A 24400-nucleotide genomic window follows, 5' to 3' on the forward strand; every position below is an offset into this window, starting at 1 on the left:
AATCCACCTACCCCTGCACACCCAGGACAGTTTGGCATAGCCAATCCACCTACCCCTGCACACCCAGGACAGTTTGGCATGGCCAATCCACCTACCCCTGCACACCCAGGACAGTTTGGCATGGCCAATCCACCTACCCCTGCACATCCAGGACAGTTTGGCATGGCCAATCCACCTACCCCTGCACACCCAGGACAGTTTGGCATGGCCAATCCACCTGCCCCTGCTCTGTGGTAGCCCAGTGGCTTAACGGATAATGCCATTGGCTTCAGATCAAAGATTGCAGGGTCGAGACCTACCTGGCTCCACCTAACCCTGCACGTCTTTGTGCCAGTGGGAGGAAACTGGAGCACATCTACACAGACACGGGGAGAATGTGCAAACTCCACACAGCCAGGCAGCAGTGCTAACCACCGTGCTGCCCAGGTGGTGAACATCCTGGCTTACTACTTGGAAGAGGGGATTTCTTCCAGGCCAATATATATATATCCCTTCATCACTATTAGGAAAAACAGGCTCGTTTAACCGGCTGCTGTTTGTGGGGGTTTGCTGTGTGAGATAGTCCGCCTAGTTTCCAGCAGTGTTCTACGCTTCCGAAATGGGCTGTTAGCTTGAAGGCACTTTGGGACATCCCGGGGTTGTGAGGCAGTATAACCTCGCTCCTCCGAAAACACGTGAAACAGTCATCTTTGGACTCATTTGTATTATGGAGCAAGATTTCCGAAGAGCCAGTTTGGTGTTCCTGATCTCGCAGCTCTTCCTTGTGGATGGTGCCCAACCCTCAACGGTGTGAAGGCAGATTGGCCAATTATTTTCCCTCTCCCTCGTTCGGCCTCTTTCTCCTCCATTTAGTCTTTTCCTCCTCTCTTGAAATTGGCTGCTTGCTTCATGAGTGCTGCCATCTGGTCTCAGGGAGGTGTAATCTGTGTTCAGACTTGATTGTGAAGCTTCAGCCGGCAGCCTATCTCTGCTTACGGTCGGGTAAGAGAATGGACTGCCCCTGTGATGCTCTGCTACGTGATCCTCTACAAAAATAAGCCTCCCGTCAGCTGTGAGGCTTAGGAAAAGTAGAATTTTTTTTTTTGATCACTGTATGTGTGGGCTTTTCTTTTGATTTATGAGAGCGACTCATTAATGGAGCAATTCAGTCAATGTGAACCAAAACAATGGTTCTCAATGGGAAATGGTTTTGCTTTTCGCTCTTCTGCACTTTAATCTTCACTTGCCAGTTGTTCATTTTGAGTCGAATTGACTATATTCCAAATTTCCAATTAAATTTTCAATTAAAAGCTCTACATGCTCTGTAACTTTTTTTATATATGCAAAAAAACTAATGTTTCCCAGGGAGTTAAGCAGGCGATGAAACATTGCCTTTCAAACATAACCTAAGGTCATTACACATTTATTGCCTCAGTCAATAATTTAAAGAAACAGTGTGCAGAGTTTAACAGTAAAGTGGTGGAGAGTACTCGACCTCTTTCTGTGCAATTAGCCTCAATCTGATTGTCTTTTTGTCACATCTATGTGGATAGAATGTTCCTCTTGTTGTGGTATTGCTCTGAACGAACAGAAGAGGGTTGATGTGGAATTTGCCCCTGCCTGCAGGTGATGTGAAAGGTGCCAACAAGTTGGCTCTTGTTGGCACCTCACCAGTTAAACTCTGGGCGGGAGGGTCCATTCAGATCATCCTTGACCTGACAGCATTCAAGGTCCTCAAGCGGTCAATTATTAGATGTTGCAAGGTCTTAACTTGCCACATCCCCGATTACCTGTCTTCCCACCGGGTATAAAAAAGTCACTAGCTTCCCAACTGGGATGCCAGGGTGACCTGCCGGCCAGGGCTGGGTTTGAGGATCCTCCCATTGTGCCAATCTGACCTCACAGAAACCCCTGCAGTGTGGAGGCAGGCCATTTGACCCATCGAGTCCACACCCACCCTCCAAAGAGCATCCCACCCAGACCCACCACTGTATCCTATCCCAACATTCCCCATGGCCAATCCACCCTGACCTGCACATCTTTGGATTGTGGGAGGAAACCGGAGTATCCGGAGGAGACCCACGCAGACACGGGGAGAATGTGGAAACTCCACACAGACAGTCGCTCAAGGCTGGGATCGAACCCCGGTCCCTGGTGCTGTGAGGCAGCAGTGCTAACCACTGAGCCACCCCAAATTGGAGGCATCGATAATGGGCATCAGTGAAAGCACCTCCTTGCCACCCCTCCCTTCATAAAGGTCACAACACATTTATTGCTTCAGTCAATAATTTGAAGAAACAGTGCACAGAGTTTAACAATAAAGTGGTAGAGAAGACTTGACCTCTTTCTGTGCAATTAGTCTCAATCTGATTGTCAGCTCTCACTGCTGGATCACCCAGGGATCAGGTCCCCTTTTAGGACCCAGAAGCTACCAGCCTCTGATTGCCCCGGGGGGGGGGGGGGGGGGGGGGGGGGGGGTGCCAGCGTTGAGGGCTGCAAAAGGCCGAGAGACTGGCAGAAGTTCACCAATCAAATCTTAATGACCAGACTGGCACGTGATCAGGTGAGTCACCATGGCATGGGGCTGGGGGTGCAGGGTAAGAGTGTTAAAATAGCAGTCTCAACATGGCCTTAGCACATGAGATGCCTTCCTGTGGAGACTGACAGTATGGCTGTCTGGTGCGAAGTCTCCTTGTAGTGTGTGCTTGGGTTGTACTGGGTCACCTGCAAGTTTGGTGAGGATTTTGCCGATCGTGGCAGAGGAGCCGATGCACAGAATAAACTTGTTGGGAATAAAAAGAGGGAAGGAAGAAACAGTGAATGCCAAAAAATCTAAAACCGAACAACGGAAGAGTATAACAGACCCAGCAAGGTGTCTGAAATAAGACAAAAGGGTAGCTCCTGTTTCAGGATGATGTGGAGTGGAATCTGCACACACCCATTGGATTGAATGGCTCTTTTCGGTGACCAGGGATGCTGGTCCTTTCTGGGCTGTGCTGGTGGTGATGAGATGTTTCGGGTATGGCGAGGGACAGAATCGGATGTGAGGAGTGAGGTGCAGGTGGTTCACAAGGCGAGTTGGTAAGCTACAGGGAGCAGAGTCCTCCAAAGAAACAAAACTCGACAGCCATGAAACTTAGCAGAAAAACATGTCAGATTCAGCCCATGAGCCTAGAAATACCCGTGGAATGTGCTGGAAGCACTTAGGGAGCATCTATGGAGATGAAGGTCGTGTCCCCATTGAGGGTTAATAATCTCTCTTCCAACCCAAAGGGTTCAGGGGTTGAATCGTGTTCCTGACTTTCACAAAGACATCGTTGATTAGCGGCTATTAGAGTCATTAGGGACCTCTCTGTGAGCGTCATTATCATACTTTAACGATAATAAAAACAGAAAGTACTAGAAATACTCAGTGAGCTGAATCTTACGGGGTTTTGTTTTGGCTAAGTGCCAGTTGTGTTGAGTTTTGTCAAGGAAGCCTTACTTTGTTGATGACTTATCTCCCTCCCCACCGACTGCGTCCCTCTCATCTAATTTCTGCTCCCACCTGCCATTCCTGAGACAATTTGCTGTTAAACGGCATGTCCGCAGGAAGACCAGGATCCTTTGGAGTCGGCGCCATCTTTAAAAGGCCGCAGTGCACAGCCTCCGACAAAGCTTTGGCGATCTGGCATTGCCACTCACTCGCCAGCAACGGTGACAGCTCCTACAGGAGTGGCTGCTGCCCGCTCCCCTGACGATGGCCTGAACAGACTTTTGACTGTAGCCAAGACCCTGAAACTGTGTGAAGACTGTGCCTGTGACTGATGGCACCAGGGCCCCCCTGACAGACAGCGGCCCCCTTAACCCAACTGAGGACTAGCCTCTCTGCTTCCCCGCCTCCCCCCTCCCCTGCCCACCCGGTTTCCAACATGGCTGTTTGGTTGGATAAATGTGCAGTGTGTTTGCCCCACAGGCAGCTGGCACATGCTGTTGGTGATAGACTGGCATCTTGGTGCGCTGTACTGGAAGCCATTCCGCACCCCACCACTGAAACCCTGACCAGCGGCCTGCCTGTATCAAAAGAACACGGCAATACAGTACTCAAAGCTTTTCACGTCGAGCTGAAGCAGCAGTGCACAAACAGGTCTGGCACAGCAAGACAAGACACGGAGGCTGTGGGCACACATTAGTGAGCGAGCACTCAGGGAACACACAAGGAGGCCTGAGCTGCGGCCTGGTCCGATCTGTGAGCTGGATACCCACCCTGCCCACAAGCTGTCCTTTCGCAGCCTGTCAACGCGAGTTACTGATACACCTCCAATGCAGCTTGCTCCTCCCTAAGCAGCTGGTTTAGTGAGGGGTTGGCAAATTGTGGACGTGGATGTTTGTGGACAAGGGGCTGGTGCCCATGGATCGTGCCTGCGTGTCGAAGCAGTTCGAAGCCAGCAGTGAGATGAAGTTGCCAGGTACCTGCTCTGATGTCCATGTTGAGAATGGTCAATGTCTAGGGTCACAAACTAGCAATAATCCCTGTAGCTTACCAACTCGCCTCGCGAACCACCTGCACCTCACTCCTCACATCCGATTCTGTCCCTCGCCATACCCGGAACATCTCATCACCGCCAGCACAGCCCAGAAAGGACCAGCATCCCTTTCACCGACGCCATCTCTAAAAAGGCCTGTTAAGCTGAGGGGAGACTTGATAGGAGTCTATAAAATTATAACATGCATCAATAGAGCTGACGGTCAGAATCTTTTTCCCCCAGAGTTGAAATAATGCCCAGCAAGAATCTCACCTGAATTTGAGTTGATTTATTCTTGTCACATGTACCTAGGTACAGTGAAAAGTTTTGTTTTGCATGCAGTACAGGCAGATCATACCATACGAAGCGCATTAGGGTGATAGAAAAGAGCGAGGAATACAGTGTTATGGTTGCAGAGAAGGCGCAGAAAGAGTGAGATCGACATTACATCTGAAATTGGGGAGGTCCAGTCAGAAGTCTGATAACAGCAGGGAAGAAGTTGTTGAATCTGTTAGTCTGTGTGTTTAAGCTTTTGTATCCTCTGCCCGATCGAAGAGTTTGGAAGAGATGATAACCGGGATGGGAGGGGTCATTGATGATGTTGGCTGCCTTCCCGAGGCAGTGGGAAGTGTAGATGGAGCCAGTGGATGGGAGGTTGGTTTGGGTGATGGACTGGGCTGCGCTCACAACTCCCTGTAGTTTGTTACAGTCCTGGGCAGAGCAGTTGCCGTACCAAGCTGTGACGCATCCAGGTAGGATGCTTTCTGTGGTGCATCCATGAAAATTGGTGAGAGTCTTTAAGGACATGCTGAATTTCCGTAGCCTCCAGCAGATGTGTTAAAGATGCAGTGAGTTTGTGATGAGCCTGGCTGCATTTGGCATCTGATTCTGCCACAAATCACACTATGACCCATGTCACTTTGAGCCCTGTAAGAGTCACACCTATCTAGGCCTGGCAGAGAGAAACAGAGGTAATGTTTCAGCTCGATGACCTCTTTACCAGGAACTGGGAAAAGTTAGCAAAGTAAAAGGGGTTTCTGCGAGCCCAGAGGCAGGGTACAGGAAGCGGAAAAAATACCGGAGGGGAGAGAATAATGGCAAAGTTCAGTGGTAGGTCAGATGTCCGGAGAGAATCAATGAGAAAGGAGATGCAAGTGAGAGGGAATGGGGATGGTAAGGCCCCAAATGAAAATAAAACAAACGTAGGTCTCTGAGATGGTATAAACAGCAACAAGCCAAATACTTGCCACCCAAAAACAAACGAAAACACAAAACGCACAACATGAAAATATGGGAGAAATTGTTGATCTCAGTGTTCCATCTCGGAGGCTGTGAGGTACTGAATTGAAGGATGCTTCTAAGCTTGCATTAAGCTTTATTGGCCTAGTATGGGAGGCCAAGGACAGAGGTCAGAGTGCAATTGTTTGGGTCTGAATGGAGGTTTACTGCCAAGTAGCCACACAGCCTGCTTTTGGTCTCCTCAGTACAGAGGGCACTGTTTTGTGAGCAGGGCATACCATGGCTTAATGGTTAGCACTGCTACCTCACAGCACCAGGGACCTGAATTCGATTCCAGCCTCAGATGACTGTTTGTGGAGTTTGGATATTCTCCCCGTGTCTGCATGGGTTTCCTCTGTGTGCTGTGGTTTCCTTCTGCAATGTGCAGGTCAGTGTGAATGGGCCATGCTAAATTGTCCCATAGTGCCCAGGGATGCGCAGGTTAGCGTGGAGTGGCCATGCTAAATTGTCCCATAGTGCCCAGGGATGTACAGATTAGGGTGGATTGGCCATGCTAAATTGCCCCATAGTGTTCAGGGATGTGCAGGTTAGGGTGGATTGGCCATGCTAAATTGCCCCATTGTGTTCAGGGATGAGCACGTTAGGGTGGATTGGCCATGCTAAATTGTCCCATAGTGCCCAGGGATGTGCAGGTTAGGGTGGATTGGCCATGCTAGATTGTCCCATAGTGCCCAGGGATGTGCAGGTTAGGGTGGATTGGCCATGCTAAATTGTCCCATAGTGTCCAGGGATGTGCGGGTTAGGCTGGATTGGCCATGCTAAATTGTCCCATAGTGCCCAGGGATGTGCAGGTTAGGGTGGATTGGCCATGCTAAATTACCCATAGTGCCCAGGGATGTGCAGGTTAGGGTGGATTGGCCATGCTAAATTGTCCCATAGTGTCCAGGGATGTGCGGGTTAGGCTGGATTGGCCATGCTAAATTGTCCCATAGTGTCCAGGGATGTGCAGGTTAGGGTGGATTGGCCATGGGAAATGCAGGGTTACAGGGTAGGGTTGTAGGTCTGGCTGAGATGCTCTGTGAGGTTCAGTGTAGACTTGATGGGCCGAATGGCCTGCTGTAGGGATTCTATATAGGTCCACACAATGATATTCCACATTGATTATTTCAGATAACACAGCTTCCCAACCTGGTTGATAGACCGACCTATAACTGAAGGCAGCAAGGTCAAGGAAGGGAAGAGTCAGAGATGGACCAGTCGAAAGTGGAAGTTTAAAGCAAAGCTGCTGAAATGTTTCCATTCAGGAGAAAATGACACTGACACAGTGATGAAAGGAGGGCATCTGAGTAAGACTGGGAATAAAAATGAACCTTGTACATAATTCTCAGAAGGCCAGCAGAACCCGAAGCGAGCACATGCAGTATTTTGCTTTTAGGAATGAAAGCTGGGATCCAAGTCTTTGTAAATGCTCACAACCAAATCATTACCAGCCCCTGCTGTTGAAGAAAATTGGAGCTGTGTCTCTGATCTAAAATTGTCGAGATTAGAGTCAAGTCAGCAAGGCTCGAAAGTGAGTAATCGTAAGATGAGGTGCTGTCCAGAGAGTTTTATTAGAACAGGGATATAATGCTTAGGACAGACAGAGAGGAGGACAGAGAATTTAAGCGACCTGTTTTCTTTCTTTGCTTTTATCAGTCGCTCCCCCCAACTCCTCTATTGTGTCCTGTCTTACACAATGGGGTTTATTCTGTCTCAGAAAGCTTCCCTCCAAACATCCGTGAGATTTTTCTCCGACAGATGTCGACTGCCCATTCTCTATTTCTGTCTTTCAGCCTGTGTGTGAGGAAGTGACATTAATTTGTCCAGCATTTCAAATAATGACAGGCCCATTTGTAAAAAGGATCTATCCGTCACACAGGTTTGTATTGGATTAGAGCGTGATGACATACACTAATGATATTGATTTTAATATGCGTGTAACACATTTTCAACGATCAGTCTTTTCCTGAGAGAGTCCGCTCTCCCAAATGCAGGAATCAGTAACTTGCGTATCGATAAGTGAGCACACAAGATTCAACCCCTTGGTTGCACCCAGTCTATGTTTCAAATTCACGATCTTTTCACGTGGTTAACAACAGGGAAGTAAGACCTTGTGATGAATTCAAATCATTGATTGATCAGATGAGCTCAAACCTTGATGTGTATGAATTGTTTGACAAAAGGCAACTCTTCAGATGCTGTTGGAGGAGCAGGGGTAGGCCACTCTGTCCCTCCAATCCGTGCTATCATTCAGTTAGACCGTGGATGTTTGGTTAGCAAGATTTTGAATCAGGATGGGGAGGTCACCCAAATAAATTAGCTTTGTGATCTTCTGTAAACTTTAATCACTCAAATAGGTCATTATTTGACTGGCTGTGAAGTGTTGGGGGATGTTCCGAGTTCCGAAAAAGGCAGTGGAAAAATACAAGTCCTTCCTTTCACTTGGGCCTTGAATTAAACCCTTCAATCACTTCTCCAGCAATGCTTCTTGGAGACATAAAGATGGACACCACAGGAACATTTCCTTCAGTCCAACTTGTCCCACCAGATATCCTAGTCCCACTTGCCAGCCCTTGGCCCATATCCCTCCAAACCTTTCCTATTCATATACCCATCCAGATACCTTTTAAATGTAACTGTCCCAGCCTCCACCACTTCCTCTGGCAGCTCCTTCCTTATACGCACCACCCTCTGTGTGAAAATGTTGCCCCTCAGGTCCCTTTTAAATCTTTCCCCTCTCACCTTAAACCTGTACCCTATTCTGGGGAAAAGACCATGTCTATTTATCCTATCTACGCTCCTTGTGATTTTATAAGCCTCTATAAGGTCACCCCTCAGCCTCCGACGCTCCAGGGAAAACAGCCCCAGCCTGTTCAGCCTCTCCCTATAGCTCAAATCCTCCAACCCTGGCAACATCCTTGGAAATCTTTTCTGAGCCCTTTCAAGCTTCACAGCATCCTTCCTATCTTTGTGACTTCTTAAAGTTTGTTCCTGAGACATGGGTGAAGCTGCGAGGACACATTTCATCCCCATAATTGGGTTCTCTTAAGGTGGCAGTGTGCTTGCTCCTTCATTTGCCTTTGGACATGACAGAGGCACCTTCTGATAATGATAGACGTCTTTTGGATCAATATCAGAAGGCAACGAATAGAATTCTAGAGGTCGTGGTGAAGTCTGCAGTTCCTGATCTGATATTCAGGTGAAATCTGGAAATATAACTCGAAGGGGCGGCTCAGTGGGTTAGCACAGATGCCTCACGGCGCCAGGGGCCCGGGTTCGATTCCAGCCTCGGGCGACCCGTCTGTGTGGAGTTTGCACATTCTCCTCGTGGATGCATGGGTGTGCTCCGGTTTCCTCCCACAGTCCACTGGAGTGGCTTGGCCGTGGGGAAATTGCCCCATCGTGTTCAGGAATGTGCAGGCTCGGTGGGTCAGCTGTGAGAAATGCAGAGGTAAAAACAATAACTGCAGATGCTGGAAACCAGATTCTGGATCAGTGGTGCTGGAAGAGCACAGCAATTCAGGCAGCATCCGATGAGCAGCAAAATCGACGTTTCGGGCAAAAGCCCTTCATCAGGAATAAAAGCAGAGAGCCTGAAGAATGGAGAGATAAGCTAGAGGAGGGTGGGGGTGGGGAGAAAGTAGCATAGAGTACAATAGGTGAGTGGGGGAGGAGATGAAGGTGATAGGTCAGGGAGGAGAGGGTGGAGTGGATAGGTGGAAAAGGAGCTAGTCTGGACAAGTCTGGACAGGTCAAGGGGACAGTGCGGGTTGGAAGTTTGAAACTAGGATGAGGTGGGGGAAGGGGAAATGAGGAAGCTGTTGAAGTCCACATTGATGCCCTGGGGTTAAAGTGTTCCGAGGTGGAAAATGAGGCGTTCTTCCTCCAGGTGTCTGGTGGTGAGGGAGCGGCGGTGAAGGAGGCCCAGGACCTCCTTCACCTTAGTGGGTGGCACGGTGGCACAGTGGTTAGCACTGCTGCCTCGCAGCGCCAGAGACCCGGGTTCAATTCCCGCCTCAGGCGACTGACTGTGTGGAGTTTGCACGTTCTCCCCGTGTCTGCGTGGGTTTCCTCCGGGTGCTCCGGTTTCCTCCCACAGTCCAAAGATGTGCAGGTCAGGTGAATTGGCCATGCTAAATTACACCCTAGTGTTAGGTAAGGGGTAAATGTAGGGGTATGGGTGGGTTACGCTTCGGCGGGTCGGTGTGGACTTGTTGGGCCGAATGGCCTGTTTCCACACTGTAAAGTAATCTAAAAAAAACCTCCATGTCCTCGGCAGAGTGGGAGGGGGAGTTGAAATGTCGGGCCACGGGGCGGTGGGGTTGATTGGTGCGGGTGTCTCGGAGATGTTCCCTAAAGCGCTCTGCTAGGAGGCGCCCAGTCTCCCCAATGTAGAGGAGACCGCATCGGGAGCAACGGATGCAATAAATGATATTAGTGGATGTGCAGGTAAAACTTTGATGGATGTGGAAGGCTCCTTTAGGGCCTTGGATAGAGGTGAGGGAGGAGGTGTGGGCACAGGTTTTGTCCCCTTGACCCCGAAACGTCGATTCTCCTGTTCCCTTGGATGCTGCCTGACCTGCTGCGCTTTTCCAGCAACACATTTTCAGCTCTGATCTCCAGCATCTGCAGCCCTCACTTTCTCCTCAAGGAAAGAGGGTGCCCATTAAAATGGGAAAGTATAAAATGTCAGTTTGGGAACTTTCTCCACGCTCTGGCGTAAACCATGTTACATGCCACGGTGTTAACAGCCTAAGTGAGGTGCCAGCAAATTATCCATCTTTTAGTCACACAATTATGAGAACATTGATTTTCTCGAATCTGCGGTGATGCGAGCAGAGGGGAGTTAGTGCCTGATTTGTACCACACTGTCTCACTGATTCGAAACAATTTGCCAATCTTGATTCTTATCGCACCATGTGATGGAGCTGACCTCACACTGCAGTGGGGCGGGGGGATAACATTATTTCATGTGATGGTTTAAATAACCCGATGTTCGAGAAACACATTGATTTTAAATGTAGGATATGAGGTCGGAGAATAGCTGAGGATTCCTGCTTTTTTGTCAGCGTCTTGATCATCCCGCAGATTGCAACAACTTTTTTGTAAAAAAAAATTCCCCTGAACCCCTTCTCCCGCTGCACAAAGTCTTGATATTTGCATTTCCTGCGGCAGCTGTCTTGCTAAGCTGCCTGAGTGCCATTGACATTTACGATGAGTCCTTAGCGATTTTGTGCTCCGGACTTGTGTCAGCGAAGAAATGCCTGAAGTGGAGCTGTCAGAGCAGAGATGGTCAGTTTTGCTGGCGTTGGAATGGTCTTGAAATGCTCCATTTGTTACTTCACCGATTTTCAGGGCCCCATTTCACCCCCACAGTGCATCCATCACCTTCCGATATGCCTGCCTATTCTAGCTGGGAGTCTGAATGGGATGCACCTTGGTGTTAGTCAGAAATTCAAAGGGCGAAATTCGCTTTTCCTGTCAGCAAGCTGAATTTCGACTCATCTGTTCAAACCTCCCAGAGACGATCTGTTGTCATGACTTATCACCTCCCTTTGCGACAGCAAACAAGGCAACGTGGCGCAGATGGCATAAAGCCAACACAGGCTGTGCCAAGCAGTGAGCTTGAAATTGTATACAATTGGCATATCTACTCGACTGCACTCGCTCTCATTCTAAGATAGGATCAACTCATAAGCATTCCCATTTGAAGGAACTTAAAGCTGAGTGTTTGCTCTGTGGCTCATTGGGTCAGTTATAGGTTGAAGTACCTATTCCAGAGAGATAAGTGTAGAATGTCTGAATGAACACTACCATGGTCTTATACAGCACAGAAACAGACCCTTCGGCCCAACTAGTCCATGCCGACCACAGCGCCAGGGACCCAGGTTCGATTCCAGCCTTGGGTGACTGTCTGTATGGAGTTTGCACATTCTCCCCATGTCTGCATAGGTTTCTTCTGGGTGCTGCGGTTTCCTCCCACAGACCAACGGTGTGTAGGTTAAGGTGAATTGGCCATGCTAAATTGCCCATTAGTCAGAGGGAAATGGGTCTGGGTGGGTTACTCTTTGGAGGGTCAGCATGGACTTGTTGGGCTGAAGGGCCTGTTTCCACACTGGGTAGGGAATCTAATCTAATCTAATCATCATTCCAAATTAAACTAGTCCCACCTGCCTGCTCCTGGCCCATATCCCTCCAAACCCTTTCCTGTTCACGTCCTTATCCAAATGTCGTTTAAACATTGTAACTGTACCCACATCCACCACTTCCTCAGCAAGTTCATTCCACACGCGAACCACTCGCTGTGTAAAAAATGTTGCGCCTCCTGCCTTTTTAAAAACGTTCTCCTCTCACTTTAAAAATATGCCCCCGTGTTTTGAACTCCCCCATTCACCTTCTCTATGCCCCTCATGATTTTTCAAACCTCAAGGTCACCCCTCAACCTCCTACACTCCAGTGAAAAAAGTCCCAGTCTTCCCAGATTATTCTGTGATCTCAAATCCTCCATTCCCAGCAACATCCTGGTAATTCTTTTCTGAACCGTGTCTAGTTTAATAATATCTTTCCTATAACAGGGCAACCAGAACTGGACAAGGCACTCCAGTACTCATATGCTGAGGGAGTGCTGCACTGTCAGAGGTACTGTATCTCATATGAGATAATATTTGATTTGATTTATTGTTTTCACATGTACCTCAGTACAGTGAAAAGTTGTGTTTTGTATGCAGCACAGGCAGATCATGACGTACAAGGAAAAATAGATCAAAAGGTGTTTTGACAGACTGGGGCATGCAAGGATTCCAGGAGGTGCATAAAGCAAGATCCACATTAGAGTTGAAATTGGGGAGGTCCAGTCAGAAATCTGATAACAACGAGGAAGAAGAATTGAAAACATCATGTAATGACAGCGGACAGCAGATCCCAGGTACAGAGAGCTCGATATGAAGCTGCAAATTGGAAGTACAAATCTTGCTGTGATATCCCAGTGGACAAACGGACTGCAGACATTTCCCAAGTATATACACAGAGTGCTGAAATGAGACCTTTGGGATGCTGTATGATACTGGTGGGTGTTGACGAAAGAACTTGGAGCTCAAGTTGACAAGTGTGACCCTGTTGGTTATTATCGTGGGTTCAAGGCCACTGCTGCAGGAGTTAAACAGACAGAAGCCACAAGCTTCTTGGGAAAGAAAGTTAAGGAAAAGCCTGACTGGATATATGCACAAACTGGAGGGACAGCAATAACCTGCCTGTCCCCAGTGCTGTCCATTGACTTCAAGCCATCAGAAATTGAAGTTGGGGTGGTGACAGTGGATAACCCGAAATTTAGGATTCTTTCAGTAGCTGAAGTTGATGCACATCTGGTTGCTCTAGTAGAGAGGCACTGAAATTCCATGTAGCTTTGTATTTGTTACAAAGAAAAAAATCTTTTTTTTCTTTCAAGTGAATAGAACCTCCAACACCTTTTTTTAACGACTCCTTTTTTTTTTCTTTTTTCTTTTTTTTTCTTCTTGGCTGTCTGACACTCTTTTTTTGTATTTTTTTCTTTTTTTTTTCCTTCCCCACACACTACCGCCTAACTGCAGTAGTGCTGATTTTTCCCCATGTTGTGTGTGTGCAGGTGTGAGACACAGTGAAAGACACAAGGTGTATGAATCTTTATCCAATTCCCACCACCAGGAAGGAAAGCAACACCCAAGTGGCCAGTAAGAAAATGTTGTTAATGGAAGACTAGATTGTTGTAACAGAAAGCCATGTACACTGCATTTTAACCTGTACAAATAAAGCTGAGGTTTTGGAACATGCTATTGGTTAAAGTTATGTTTACATGTGCTCACACCTGAACTGTGGATCAAGTAATGGCCACTTTTTATGTAAAAACGAGAGATGAACTTATTGATGCTTCTGTGAAATTCCCAAACTTTGTGATCCAATTAGAACCTGTTATTTTGAGGTTAAAAAAATGCTGTGAAATCATAAAAGTTTAGGTATAGAATACAACCATTTTGGCCCTTTGAACCATTACAGAGGGATTGTTAAATCATGGGCATCTGGGAGTGAACTGGAGAAATGTTTATGCAATTGTGATTTTACTCCAAAATTACCAAAATGCTGAAAACATTGCATGTGATGCAGTGAAATGAAGATTACGCAAGGCTGACTAATTTCCAAACTTTGTATTTTGTTTTGAAGTTAATATATGAAATCTCTTTACCTTTCTAAAAAAACACAGCGGGGAAGAAGCTGTTCTTGAATCTGTTAGTCTGTGTGTTTAAGCTTTTGTACCCTCTGCCCGATCGAAGAGTTTGGAAGAGGTGATAACAGGGGTGAGGGGAGGGGTCTTTGATGATGTTGCTGCCTTCCCAAGGCAGTGGGAAGTGGAGATGGAGCCAGTGGATGGAAGGTTGGTTTGGATGATGGACTGGGCTGTGCTCACAACTCTCTGTAGTTTGTTACAGCCCTGGGCAGAGCAGTTGCCGTACCAAGCCGTGATCCATCCGGATAGAATGCTTTCCATGGTACAGCTGTAAAAGTTGGGGAGGTTCTTTCTGGAATTTCAATACACTGAGAGTCTGTTTTCTCCGCTGAATGGAGCAGATGCCATGACACTGTTTCAGAAACTAGCAGGCGGGTTCTGCCTTGGTCAACAGTTGTTCCTCAAACACCCTCACTTCAAAAGAAGGACCTAGCTTTGCTGGTTGTGGGAGTTTGTGGCGTGCTGTGTTTCCTACATTACAACAGCAAAGACATTTCATCAGGTACTGTGTCCAGAGTGCTTTGGCATATCCCAACAATGTAAGAGTTAGGAGCAGGAATTGGCCCTTTTGCCATCTCTGGCCGAGATTGTGAGAACTGCTTTCTAAACGCAAATCTTTCTGTGTTTACCTTGTTCTAGCCTTGTGCAAGACAGGGCAACATTTCTATTTCCCAATGTGAACCGAAATCGAATCGAGTAGGTCACTGTTACAGCTCAGAGGGGAGAAGGACCTTTTCAAGTTTGCCATATCCAAGGGGGAGTCAGACGCACAGTTTTACCCCCGAGACCCATTCCCTGACTGACATTGTTCCCCCTCCACACCCTCCCCCCCCCAAGACAGTCTGGTGATAGATTCAGAGGATTCCACAGTTGCTCGCCTTGACGTCTTCAATTCTCAGAGTGTGCATACATCGCTGCCTGCAGTTAATAAGTAGTTGCAGCTCTCAAAGTGCCTGTCCCATGTACTTATGGATGCTGTCTATTCCTGTGGCCTCTCTGGGAGGGTCAGTGCACTGTCAGAAGCGAATACTTTCAGAGCAGTGCCTACCTGAACCTGTGCAAGTCACTTTCCAGTTCCAATTCATTTGCTGAAGTGGATGGAAAGAATTGACTTGGCTAATTAGTTGGTTTTAGAGCACAAACCTTTGTGGATTGCAAAGAACTAATATTTGAAAATTTACCAGCAGAGTTTGATCAGTGAGCACTCATGCAGACAAATCTTTACTCATAGCATTTATGCTAACAGTGACAAAGAGTGTGGTGCTGGAAAAGCACAGCCGGTCAGGCAGCATCCGAGGAACAAGAGAAGCCCTTCATCAGGAATGACTAAGAGTGAGCAACCAGGCCAGGCAAATGGAGAGGGAAGAAGATTGTAAAGGCGATGGAGATGAGCTGAGGGATCTGGGTTTCAATCGTTCCTGACGGTTTTGGAATGGGAGTGCAGGAATGTCAGGGGCCCCACATATTGGACTCAGACACGTTGAGCACCGCAGTGAGAACAGGGACTGTGCAAATTGAGTGACGAGAATTCAGTCTTCTTCGAGTTGTAAGCTTGATGGGGTCTGGCAGAAAAGATGGTGCAGCCGTTTGGGTGCAGGTGGTGGAAGGGGGTCAAATCAAGTCCAGTTCAGTTGCGAAGGATGGAAAGCTGAGTCAGCATGTGCAGCCACAGCAGTCACTCTGGCAAATCCTGAGGCAGAGGTGAAGCTGCCTTCCTGAGGGCCAGGACAGTACGGGGGCTCCACACGAGGATACATACATAAGAACATAAGAACTAGGAGCAGGAGTAGGCCATCTGGCCCTTCGAGCCTGCTCCGCCATTCAGCAAGAACATGGCTGATCTGTGTGTGGACTCAGATCCACTTACCCGCACCCTAACCATATCCATGAATTCTTTTATTGTTCAAAAAAAATCTATCTTAGCTTTAAAAATGTTTACTGAAGTAGTGTCAAGGAATTCCATAGATGAACAACCCTCTGGGTGAAGGAGTTCCTTCTCAATTCAGTCCGAAATCTGCTCCCCCTAATCTTGAGGCTATGCCCTCTTGTCCTCGTTTCACCCACCAGTGGAAACATCCTCGCTACCTCTATCTTATCTACTCCCTTCATAATTTTATGTTTCTTTAAAACCCGTCCTCATTCTTCTAAATTCCAATGAATATAATCCTAGTCTCCTCAGTCCCTCCTCATAAATCAACCCCCTCGACTCTGGAATCAACCTAGTGAACCTCCTCTGCACCCCCTCCAGTGCCAGGACATCCTTTCTCAATTAAGGAGACCAAAGCATTGGACACTGAGGCATGACCTGACAGAGGTTTATAAAATCATGAGGGGCATGGATAATGCAAATAGCCAAAGTCTTTTCCCTGGGGTGGGGGAGTCCAAAACTCCAGGGCATAAGAAATTAAAAAGTACACGAAAGGCAACTTTTTTACACAGAAGGTGGTTTGTGTGTGGAATGACCTTCCTGAGGAAGTGATGGATGTGGGGACAGTTACAATGTTTAAAAAACATTTGGATAAGTAGATGATTAGGAAAGATTTGGAGGGATATGAGCCAGGAGCAGGCAGGTGGGACTAGTTTAGTTTGGGATTATGGTCAGCATGGGCTGGATGGACCGAAGGGTCTGTTTCCGTCCTATGTGACTCTGAGTCAATAGCAATGAAAGAGTGTGGGTTCTGAAAGCCTGCAAATGGAAATGCCAGCAGGCTTGGTTGTGTAGTTTAAGGGGTTATTTCTCACTGTGTGATAATGCTAATGAGCACAGCTTCCATCATCACAGGAAGTGATGCAATGTCACATGATTTTGCTATCCCTGACAGCATTATGGCGGGACAGAGTCGCAGTGAGTTGTTTCTGAAGTAAAGGTCACGTTTCCCTTTCTTGAGTGGACTCTGTCAATGTTTTGGTTTTGGTTCACAATGGACAGGAACACGTTCTGGGTTAACATTTCTGTCCAATAACCTCTCAGCAGAACTCGAGATTGGTGGGGTGGGGGGTGGGAGCTGGAAGATGGCGGCTGTCTAAGGCGATGTCTCATGATCAAAGCTGTTCACGTGATCGGTCCGGCGTATAATCAGGTGGTTAATGGAGATTCCAGACCAGGTTGAACTGCATGTAGAGCGATCACCGGGTGGAAGTGAATCTCATATTGGAGAGCAGAGACAAGGGCACGTTGCAAGAGAGCAAGGTTTCAAAAGGTTCAGCTAATGTGTTATTAACATCCTTTCTTTATAATAGGTCCATTTGTGGAGTAGGATACAGCACAATTCTGGAGAGTGTTTTGTTTTTGTCTCTGCCAGGAACATAATAGCAAGAGTACCACAGTAATGGACTCTTACAACATAGAAAGAAGCCATTTGGCTCATTATGCCTCTGTCAGTGTTTTGAAAGAGCTATGCAATTATCCTCCCTCCTTTGCCCTTTGTCTGCATTTTCTCCCCCTACAAGTATTTAGCCAATTTCCTTTGACATTTCCATTTCAGGCGCTGCATTCCAGACGTCAAACCAAATCTTCACGTCTCTCCTTGCTGCCATGTGTTTTAAACCTGGATCCTTCAGTTACTGACCATTCTCCCAGTAGAAATTGCGAAAATGCTGGAATCTACTGTTAAGAAGGTTATAGCAGAGCACTTCGACATTCGTAATGTAATCAGGCAGAGTCAACGTGGTTTTGTGAAAGGGGAATTGTGCTTGACTAATTTTGGAGGGCATTACACGTTCAGATAAAGGGGAGCCCGTGTACGTGATGTCCTTGAATTTCTAGAGGCATTTGACAAGGTGCAACATCAAAAGGTGCGAAATGAAGTAAGAGCTCATGGTGTAGGGGGCAGATATTTTTAATTAATCTCACATATTAGCACGGATAGAAAGTTGGTTCGTTGACTACACCGACTCTGTTTACTAAGGTTGACAAGAGTGGAGTGCCATAGGGCTTAATGCTGGGGCCACAACTATTTATCATTTATTTTGATGGAGTAAATGGACGGGTTGCTGAGTTTGACGTAACGATAGGAAAGTAGGCTGTCAAGAAGATGAAAGGAGGCCGAGATCAGCGGGTGGGGAGAAAATTGGTGTTTGGAGTCGAATGTAGGATAATGTGAACTTGCCAGCAAACCAGGAAGAATAGAAAAGCAGACTACTGACATGGCGAGAGCTTGTAGACACACACACACACACACACACGTGCACGCAGAGAGATCTGGAGGCGTCAGACATGAATCACAAAACATTAGTCTGTAGGTACAGCAAGAGATGAGGAATGCACATGGAAGTAGGGAGTTTAAAGGAGGGCCCATTTCATATGGTGCTCTGTCAGCTATGGCTCAGTGAATTGGAAGGTTTTAAGTTCAAGCCCCTAAACACCTTATAGAGGTTTATAAAATCATGAGGGGCATGGATAGGGTAAATAGACAAAGTCTTTTCCCCGGGGTGGGGGAGTCCAGAACTAGAGGGCATAGGTTTAGGGTGAGAGGGGAAAGATATAAAAGGGACCTGAGGGGCACCTTTTTCACATAGAGGGTGATGTGTGTATGGAATGAGCTGCCAGAGGAAGTGGTGGAGACTGGTACAATTACAGCATTTAAAAGGCACCTGGATGGGTATATGAATAGGAAGGGTTCAGAGAGACATGGGCCAAGTGCTGGCAAATGGGACTAGATTAGGTTGGGATACCTGGTCAGCATGGACGAGTTGGACTGAAGGGTCTGTTTCCGTGCTGTACATCTCGGTGACTCGAAGTCCCACTCCAGGACTTGAATTCAAAATCTCGGCTCACTCCCTTGTGCAGTATTGTCAGAGCTGCAATTGAGGATTTAAACTGAGGACTGCTATCGTTTTGACTAGAAAGGTTGATTTTAATTTAAAGAGCAGAGGAATTCTTTTCTCAGTGCTTTGCCCAATATGTTTGTTTTGCTTAGCAGCGACAGATTACGAGATCCTTATTACATTGCTGTTAAATGGAGCTTACTGTGTGTGGATTTGTTCTGTCTCCTGCATCACAATGGTGAGGGCACCTCACGAAAAATACTTGGCTATTAAAGCACTTTGAAGCAAAATTCGAAATTGCTGGAAAAACTCAGCAGGTCCGGCAGCGTTTGAGGAGCGAAAGCAGAGTTAGCCTTTTGGGTCCTTTCTTCACAATTTCGTTCACCCAGCTTTCTGTCCACAGATGCTGTCAGACCTGCTGGGTGAACGAAATTGTGAAGAAAGGACCCGAAAGGCTAACTCTGCTTTCGCTCCTCAAACGCTGCCGGACCTGCTGAGCTTTTCCAGCAACTTCTGATTGCCAGCACCCGCAGTTCTATGGATTTTGCGCTTCAGCTACCGAGTGAAAGGTGCTTTATAAATGCAAGTCTTTCTTTACCTCATGACCTCAATCGAACCTGAAGTGGTTTCGAGCCAATGATAGGATTTTGAATTGAAACCATGGACCCAATGCAGCAGAGAAGGGGCCCCCGTCTTGAACATGCTGTTTCAAAGTCCCCCCGATGCCCTTTCTAATCCCGTGGAGGAGGTTGAGGGCATCATGTTCCTGGGAGTGGCAATCACCAACAATCTGTCCTTGTCCATTTGTATGACGGTCAATAAAGCACAACAACACCTCTACTCCCTCAGGAGGCTACGGAAATTCAGTATGTCCACAAAGACTCTCCCCAACTTTTACAGATGTACCACAGAAAGCATTCTATCCGCATGGATCACGGCTTGGTACGGCAACTGCTCTGCCCAGGACAGTGAGAAACTACAGGGAGTTGTGAGCACAGCCCAGTCCATCACCCAAACCAACCTTCCATCCACTGGCTCCATCTACACTTCCCACTGCCTCGAGAAGGCAGCAACATCATCAAAGACCCCTCCCACCCCGGTTACAATCTCTTCCAACCTCTTCCCTCGGGCAGAGGATACAAAAGCTTAAACACACAGACTAACAGATTCAAGAACAGCTCCTTCGTCGCTGTTATCAGACTTCTGACTGGACCTCTCCAATTTCAAATCGAATGTTGACCTCACTCTTTGTGCACCTTCTCTGCAGCCGTAACATTGTATTCCTCGCTCTGTTCTATCACCCTGATGCAGTTTGTACGGTATAATCTGCCCCTGTATTGCATACAAAACAAAACTTTTCACTGTACCTAGATTAGATTTTGATTAGATTAGATTACCTACAGCATGAGACAATAATAAATCTCCTCGAAAAAACCCTACAGAACCATAGAAATGACATAAAACTGTAATCACTCATGTAGTGGAGGGAGCCTGCAGTCCAGTTTGTACACAGTGAGCTCTCTGATGCCATGATTGTCATTTCTGTAGGCATTGGTTTCAAATATAATCCTAGAGAGAGCACCGGTGACCTCCCTCCCTCTGCTTTCTTGAAATCGTGTCAAAGGACCTTTCGGCACCCACCTGAGGGGGGGTAGACATGGCTTCTGTTTCAGTTCTCAGGAAGCAAAAAAAAACTCCAAGGAAGTGTATTTACGGAGCACCTTTCACACAGTGAGACACGGCCAGGTTATCTCAGGGCAGCATTGCCGAGCAAAACCTGACACTTGAGACTGACGGGCAAAGGCAAAAGACCTGGCTTAAGGATTGGCATTTTCTTGCAGCTCGGCCGCACCATCAGTGGGTGGCATTGTGATCAGGTGACCTCGTGAACAGCTCCAGCAAATGCGCAGGCCACTCTGTGAGCAGTGAAGTGTCCAGAGTGGACACTTGGCTCTGGAGTGGGATTATGAATGAGAGGATTAGATAGGGTAGACAGTTAAAGTATTTTCCCTAGGATGATGACATCAGCTTGTATGAGGGGGCATAGCTACAAATTGAGGGGTGATAGATTTAAGACAAATGTCAGAGGCAGGTTCTTTACGCAGAGTGTGGTAAGGGCATGGAATGCCCTACCTGCTAATGTAGTCAACTCAACCACATTAGGGAGATTTAAACAATCCTTGGATAAGCACATGGATGATAATGGGATAGTGTAGGGGGACAAGCAGAGAATAGTTCACAGGTCAGCACAACATCGAGGGCCGAAGGACCTGTTCTGTGCTGTATTGTTCTATGTTCTATGAACCTACAACCTTACAGTGTCACTGAGCCAACAGTTGACAACAGCTTTTGAACAGCGGTCTTTTCAAGAATCGGGAAGGCGAAAGTTTCCAACGATTTCCCAACTTTCTGAACAGAGTAAAGTGCCCCGCACGGTTGTGTGACCAGCTGGCAGTGACTTAGCAAGCTGGCAGAGGTGGAATGGGCATGCGAGTGAGGTGGAGCTGATCAAATGCCCTTGGAATTCTCTGACTGTGCCCTTGAGGTTTAATTCCAATAATGAGGCTACAGTTGTAGAAACAATGTGGCAGTGAAGCTCTGGATTGCTAAGGCTCATTTGAGCACTGCAGATTTCTTTTTGCCTGCAGCACTCCTTTTGACATCCACGAGGCAAACACCCACACAGGAAGACGGCAAAATGGCTTCCAGCTAAAGGCCGAAAGGACGGGAAGCTCAGCTGGCGAAAGAGAACATACTCAATTGTCAGCTAAGAGCAGGCAAAAATATTCAAAAAACTATATCAATGTCGCGATATTATGGAGAAATTTACTAGAAATATCAAATGTGTTTTCGACTACCCTTTTAACTTTTTGTTTTGGCCTGCTGGTTACCAATCTGCTTCAGCCCCACTGCTTATCGCGAGCAGTTCTGTGGTAATTTTTAGACTGTATTACCGTTCTTTCTTATTTGAAGGCTGCACAAAATTAATACCCCATTATCTCTTGTGCAAACGCCTGCTATTCCATCTCTCCGAGAGTTTTTGGTTAAATTGTTTAGATTTATTGTGTGTAATTACATGCCTGTTGCATTGTCAGCTCCTGAGCACAGATGTGTGTGGGTGATTGGAGTGTAGATTTATGAAATCATTTTTTTCTTCCCTCTTCATGGGGAGCAAGCACAACACCATCAATTTGGAATGAATTGGCAAACATGAAACATGAGGCGTTGTGTGATTCCACAATTTGTATTTTTAACAGTCCTCTTTTATTTAATATGCCAATTCCGATTGGCAGCATCCCATCAAAGATGGGGAGTTAGGCTGTGCGAGCTCGCTCCTTCCTCCTATCCCCTCCCTCTACTCCGACCATCCATGTGGGTGAAAATGAAGGGATTTTCCGATGTAATTCTGAGGAAAAAGAGAGTAAAACCAGAGTTTATCATTTGAACCTTCCCATGCCCATGATTCGGGCCTCACAGCCTTTGGCGTACATTGACGTGGAGTCTCTCACTTTGTTGCACGCAGCCGCCATTTTGTGCACACTCCTGTTCACAAACCGCCACGAGGTTTTGGCTCTGGCCAAGTTTTGTTGACGGAGTACATTGGGCAGGACGTCAGGAGAGCTTAAAAAAAATTGGGCCTTTTGTCACGGGAATATAAATGGTACAGAGATGCTCTGATCACGGTGTCTCAGTGGTTAGCACTGCTGTCTCACAGCACCAGGTACCTGGGTTCGATTCCACCCTCGGGCGACTGTGCAAACTCCACACCGTTCTCCCCGTGTCTGCATGGGTTTGCTCCAGTTTCCAAAAATGTACAGGTTAGGTGGATTGACCATGCTAAATCATCCATAGTGTCCAGGAATGTGCAGACTGGGTGGATTAGCCATGGGAAATGCAGGGTTACAGGGATGGGGTGGGTCTGGGTGGGATGCTCTTCGGAGGGGCAATGGGCTGAATAGCCTGCTGTAGGGATTTGATTCTATGCTCCAATTAGCTTTTGAAGATGAGTTTGCATGGATTTGTAAATTGGAGTATCGATTCAGAATGAGCTCTTGAAACATGCGGGAAGAAGGGAGACTTATTTTCACAATTATTATTACATTGTATTGTTATTTGAACTTGAAAGCCTAGAAGATGGGCGCTTACATAGTCAACAAAGGGACTAAATCATGGTTGGTAAGTGAACCTTTGGTTGGAAATGTGCCAGCTGTTTTATTGTGTCAGACCAAACCAGCCCATTCTGGAGGGCCCGTTGGCATTGAAAGAGGTTCTGGAGTAGAAACATAGGCCATTGTTTTGAACTGGGGGAGAGAAAATCGCAAGTGGCTACTGGGACGTCAGAGTAGGTAGCCATTTTGAGGCCCAGGTTTTCTTACTTCCTGTGCCTCGTTTCTAGCGAGGGAAATTGAAAATTTACCCAAAGCTGGCAGGGGCAATACAGAGGCTGGCAAGCAGGGACAATCTCTCAGGTGAGTGGGCCGCCATGAGGATGCTCCACAGCATTAAGGCGAGTCGTTGATGGGATGTGGTGAGGGAGCCAAATGGAAGTCATAGCTGTCCGGGAGACACGGGAGATGGAGGTCCATTGCATCCTTGTGGAGCTGGGAAGAGTTACTCCTTCTGTTTGTGCCTCAGAAAGCAATATTATTGCCAATTATAGAGTCACAGAGATGTACAGCACGGAAACAGACCCTTCAGTCCAACCCGTCCATGCTGACCAGATATCCCAACCCAATCTAGTCCCACCTCCTAGCACCCGGCCCATATCCCTCCAAACCCTTCCTATTCATATACCCATCCAGATGCCTTTTAAATGTTGGAATTGTACCAGCCTCCACCACTCCCTCTGGCAGTTCATTCCAATCATGTACCACCATCTGCATGAAAAAGTTGCCCCTTAGATCTCCTTATATCTTTTCCCAAGCCCTTCTCACCCTAGGTCTCGTCTGGCACTAAGTCATCCCAGCATTGCGCTGCACAGTGATGTTAAAGTTGAATTGGAAAGCAAGTGAGCGTTAAAGCAGTGGCAAGCGTGATTATTGTGCAATGCGATGTGGTATGTCAGTATTTTCTACCTCTGGCCATGCCTGTTCCCAGCAGGAATGCTAGCTACACATGAGCCATCTTAGCCATTGGCCATTTGGCATCATCCCATCACCACCGTAGGTCCATGTTCACGCGAACGTGGCCGGAAGTTGCTGCTGTTGTCGCATTTTATCAGAATTCCTGTTGGAACACAGGAGCCAGCCATTCAGCCCTTTGAGACTGCTATCCCAATCTGGATCCTGACTGATCATCGACCTCAACGTTGTCTTCCCATAACCCTAGATGTCATTCGCAGCTGGCTGTTTATCAATATCTGTCTGCAATGGACTGGACTGAGCTTCCACCGCCCTCCGGGAGAGAGATTTCCCAACATTCGCCACTCTCTATGAGTGAAGACCTTCCTCCTTTCCCCGGGCCTATGATACTTTGAGTTTTATTTTGAGACGGCGCACCCCAGTTCAGGAGCCCACAGCCTGGGAGAGACATCCGTTCTGTGTCTAGCCCTTGAAGGAGTTGGCACGTTTCTGTGAGACCACCTCTCATTTGCCCAAACTCGAGAGAATACAGG

General features: G+C 47.2%; 1 protein-coding gene and 1 pseudogene across 1 annotated transcript in view; both read left to right on the forward strand.

Annotated features, from left to right (window-relative positions):
- The window catches only part of LOC122543294 (acid sensing ion channel subunit 1b), an 847708-nt gene that overhangs the window by 189641 nt on the left and 633667 nt on the right, over nucleotides 1-24400 (forward strand). The gene's annotated exons all lie outside the window — the stretch shown is intronic.
- Nucleotides 12585-13150, forward strand: LOC122543295 (proteasome subunit alpha type-6 pseudogene; annotated as a pseudogene).

Source organism: Chiloscyllium plagiosum, unplaced genomic scaffold (assembly GCF_037043375.1).
Source record: "Chiloscyllium plagiosum isolate Xiang-an unplaced genomic scaffold, Cpla_swu_hap1 HiC_scaffold_53X, whole genome shotgun sequence".
Lineage (NCBI taxonomy): Eukaryota > Metazoa > Chordata > Chondrichthyes > Orectolobiformes > Hemiscylliidae > Chiloscyllium > Chiloscyllium plagiosum.